The 4,730-nt window shown below is 42.1% G+C and overlaps 1 pseudogene; it reads right to left on the reverse strand.

Annotated features, from left to right (window-relative positions):
• Nucleotides 1–3,279: 3,279 nt before the first annotated feature.
• On the reverse strand, nucleotides 3,280–3,792 carry LOC138392431 (26S proteasome non-ATPase regulatory subunit 10 pseudogene; annotated as a pseudogene).
• Nucleotides 3,793–4,730: the final 938 nt, after the last annotated feature.

A 4,730-nucleotide genomic window follows, 5' to 3' on the forward strand; every position in this document is an offset into this window, starting at 1 on the left:
TTAATATCAAGGTGCCCTTCAAGCATCCCAGGTGTATTCTGTGTACCAGAATGGTTCTGAGAAGAGGCTTTTAGTTTGAATGTGAGCCGCATGGCAGGATGCAATCAGCTGGGTCTCCTTTTGGTCACTGGCTTCAAAGTCAAAACTAAATGCCCTTGTGGAAATACGTTTTAGAAATTGAGTCCCCAGAGTGGTATTTCTACTCCTAAGAGGAAGGTCAGTAGAATACTAAGCTGATGTTAAAAATATGAATTCCTCTACTGTCTTTTTCTGCACTTAATTCTAACCGCGCACACCTTGCTCAAGAAGACCAACCTAATTATCAGCTCTCTCATGCGAGTCATTCAACGCCAGACTCACTTCCTGTTTTTGAATCCTAGTTATCAGCTCTCTGTCCTTTAGGAATCACTTAAGATTTCAGGAATGGTCTCAAGTTCAGGGTACCCCATTCTTAATGTTACATGTCCCTGAGAAGGATGTGAGATGAGTGTGGACGTTTAATGCGGCAGACATAGAATGGAATCATAGAGCAGTCAACAAACCTGCCTGCAGTGCCGAGCCTGTAGCCTGATTTGGACACAAATGTATCTTCCTCTAAATTCTTTACTCTTCCTACTATATCAGGCTGTTTCCCACGTTCCAGGACAGCACATATTTAAGAGGAGAAGAAAGCAAGAGCAAACGGATCTTCCAATAAATAAGAAGTCCAGAATGCACCCCTCTTTCTTAGCATCTGCACAACCCTTGCAGAAATATAATAAAGACCAATGGAAACCGCTATCAACAACACGAGTTATCAAACTGTTTATAAAGAGCCTGAGTGTGTTACACTCATTGCCAGTCACATCCCTTCCCCACAGTGCAATTATGTCACTGTTACTGTGTTGTATGGGGTCCTGGACTCCTGATGGACAGCTGCTCTGTAAACACGAAGAGTCTCCTTTGTTGACACCTTATTCTGGTATCCCGGCCAGTAAATGGTTACAGTGAGGGAGAAGCTGCTCCTCTTCGCAGACACTCAAACGGGCCTTTCCATGGAAACAGACACAGACTGTGAAACAGATGAAGCACCTTAAATGGACTCTGTTGCTTTTCTCCAGCTGAGAAAAGACTGAGATGAATGAATCACTCACCTATTAGTATCTGTGATGTGTTGGGTGCTTTGCAAGGTACTTTTTCCTGCCATCTCCTTTAGATCTCACAATAAACAATGTTCTCAACAAACGAGCCCAGAGAAATTAAATGATTTGCTCAAGTTTACTCAGAAAGTGGCCAAGCGGTGGGACTCAAAGCCAGGCTTCTTCCTTCAGATATAATATTTTTCACAACACTCATTTATCTGCACTAGTATGTACCCGAGGACAGTCTAAGGAAGTCGAAGTGTGTTTCTGGGGAGGTACTGTGTGCACAGCACCACAAGGCAGAACTTGAGCCAGGTTGTCAGGGCTGGGCAGGATTCAGAGGAGAAAAGAAGCAGAGAAGCCACCAGGACTGGAAGAGCAGGAGGAAGAAGGTTGTGCGTGTCGCCAGAGAGGGTCAGAGGCCAGCAGGAACATCTACGCAGACACAGCTTTATCCGGAATCTCTGCCTCCGTGAACTTAAAATGCTGGAGTCCAAGAGAATTCCTTGAGCTTCTGTTTCCTTTTTCCAGAGTTCCAAAGAGCACAGCAAAGGATTTGCCCAATTTGCCCATTCATTTGACAAAAATTGATGTAGCTGCTTCTATGTGCCAGGCGTAGTACGAGACACCTAGGATCCTGCAGAGAACGACACAGACACGGCGCCTGCGCTACGGAAATGACATTCTAGAGGAACAGGCAGTATGCAAGTGAGCAATGACTGAACAAGACAACCGCGCTGAGAAGGCACCAAGTAGGGTAATGGGACAGAGAGTAACTGGGGGGAGGTGGCAAGGCCTCTCCGAGTAGGTGACATTTGAGCTAAGAGCTGAAGGGCTAAAGGGAGCTAGCCACGCAGAGAGCATTCTCAGCGCTAGGAACGACCGGCCCACCGGGCGGGGACAGAGTGGAAGCCGGTGTTCCCGGCATCCCGGAAGTGGGGAGGTGCCGTGTGAGACGACAGGAAGGCAGGAGCCAGAATTGGGAGGTCATTTTAGGTCATGTGAAGGAGTCTGGATTTTATTCTAAGTCTAATTGGAAGCAGGAAAGTGACATGATCTGATTTAAATTTTCAGCAAGATCCCTCTGGCTATCAGGAAATCTACCCTGCTGCGAGGCAGGGTAGAACTTGAAAATCATATTCTGGGAGCAAACAAGATCACGTGTGGACAAAGACAGTCCCTTAGAATAACCTGAGCAGGGGAACAATCACACTTTCGATGCTACCCTTTGTCCCTTTTCAAGAGAGCCACTCATTCATGGATATCTCGCCTATCTTGGAATAGTGATAGCAATTATTATTTTTTTTTTTTTTCTTTCAACCTTTTATTTTTTAGTTTCTGAAATACAAATCAAAATACATTTTTGTTATGTATCTTTTTAACAAGCTTGACATTCTTTTTCATACAGGACGACTCAATGTAGGTACTTTTAAAAAATCATACATCTTTTTTGGAGGGAAACACTTCATCAAAGAAATACGTAGATACATGGGCTATTGTTTTTCATTATTTTAGAGCATGCCCTCCACCTTAAAATTTGGTCCACTAAAATATATAAGCATCCCTCTTATCACAAAAATAAATTAAACCTCGTGGTTGAAAAAACAGAAATATTTGGCATAGGCCTGAGTGAGGCTTGAAAAACAAGTTAGGATGTGTTTCAACTGTACAGGAGAACATTATAGAATCCACTTAGAACCATCTGGCACAACAACTGGCCTGCTGTTATTGGGGTTGTTCTGCCTCAGAGGGGGACAGAAGGTGCATGGGAGGGGGCTGAAGATTCACAACAGCCACAGAATCACATACTCAAAATCAATCCAGATTCAATACAGAATAATATATGATAACAGTAGAACAACCTCAACAGTAATTTAATGCCTGGAAAGAAAGTTGTAAGCTTAGAACAAGTACCTCAGCAGGAACAACAGTCAACATGTTTATAAGACTTGGAAGGTGAGAAAACATCCTATGTCATAAATGATGTCTTATGCACAAGTACATTAGTTTCCAGGACACTGGGGACAATAATAAAACTGTATTACAAAGTAAGAATAAATCCAAGCTGCTTAACCTTCCACCATTCTCCTGAGTATTAAACCCAGGCCACCTTTGGCCACTTGCAGGGGTGTCTTTTCTTCTTTATTTTCAATGTAAATACTTGCTCCGTGGGATACCAGCAGTTTTGCTTCTTCCACTCTCTCCTCGTCACAGGCTAAGTGTCCTTGGCTGCTGCCCGGTGCATTGCTGTAGCCTCATAATGGTCCTTAGCATCTGGATTAGCGCTGCCTTCCAGTAACATGACAGCAATCTCATGCCTGTTTTTGGAAGCTGCATAATGTAGGGGAGTACAGCCATTCTGATTGACAGCATTCACTTGAGCACCTTTTCCCAGAAGGGCTTTTACAATCTCATCCCGGCCAGCAGAAGCAGCAATATGAAGAGGAGACCAACCTGCATCATCTTTATCATTCACTGGCACGCCAAGCTGCAACAAGAATTCAACAATTTCTGTATGTCCGGCTGAGCATGCCCAATGCAAGGCAGTTCTGCTGTCCTGGTCAGTTCTAGTAGCCAGGGATTTATCGGCCAGGATCCTCTCCTTCAACTCCTCTAGCTTCCCGCTGTAGGCCAGGTTGCACACCAATAGGTTAGACACACACCCCTCCATTTCGCTTTCCCAGGATCTCCCAGCAATTATTTTTTACAAAATATATTTACTCTGCTTTATAACTTGCTTTCTAAAAACATAGTGACATATTATGAGCATGTCCTCAACTTATTAAATATTTTACTACATATTTTTGATGGATGTTTATCTAATGTTTCAGCATATTGATACATTTTTGTGATATAAACTGTCACTATTATAAATAGTGCTGTAGTAAGCAATGTCAAAGATGAAACTGACTGAATACCTTTGATACTTTCCTAAGTAAAATTTCTCAGAGATAGAATTGCTTGCTTAAAGAGAAAAGTTTTAGAACTTTTGATGCACATTGCTAAGTTTAGACTCCAGGAGTTCTTATTGACTCATCCTTTTACCAACTTTTGCCAACACAGAAAATTATCAAACTTGAAAAAATAAAATGTTGGCCACTTAGGCAACTATAAAATAATATAATAATTCTTCTATAAACATAGAACTGCTCAAAAAATAGAGTCAATTAATTTTGAAATTCCTTGTGCTGCTTCATTTATATTTTTTTCTGGTGGAGGAGTTGACTTTTTCCTTATTTGCTCAGGCATATTTTACATTAAAAACAAAGAAGTACAAAACTAAATTCAGATCAAATCAGAACTTCTTTTGAGTACCCAAACTCAGTGAAACTGGAACCAAGCCTTAACCTTGACCTTAAGTTGGATACGGTACCCCAGATCCTGTGAATGGATCTGTTTATGCTATGAAGCTTCCACAGGAATGTGTTTGTTTTAGGGGAAAATTTAGGGGGTGGGGGAAGGAAATACATGCAAGAAAAAAGCAAACTCACCAGCTCTCTAGATTTTACTTACCCTCCTAAATATTTTTCTGTCAGTCTTAGGTTCCCATTTTCCTTACAGACAACAAAAGCCAGGTCAACTCGGTCTTTGCGGACTGCTCACAGCATC

The sequence above is a fragment of the Eulemur rufifrons genome, chromosome 9 (genome assembly GCF_041146395.1).
Source record: "Eulemur rufifrons isolate Redbay chromosome 9, OSU_ERuf_1, whole genome shotgun sequence".
In the NCBI taxonomy this organism is placed as follows: domain Eukaryota; kingdom Metazoa; phylum Chordata; class Mammalia; order Primates; family Lemuridae; genus Eulemur; species Eulemur rufifrons.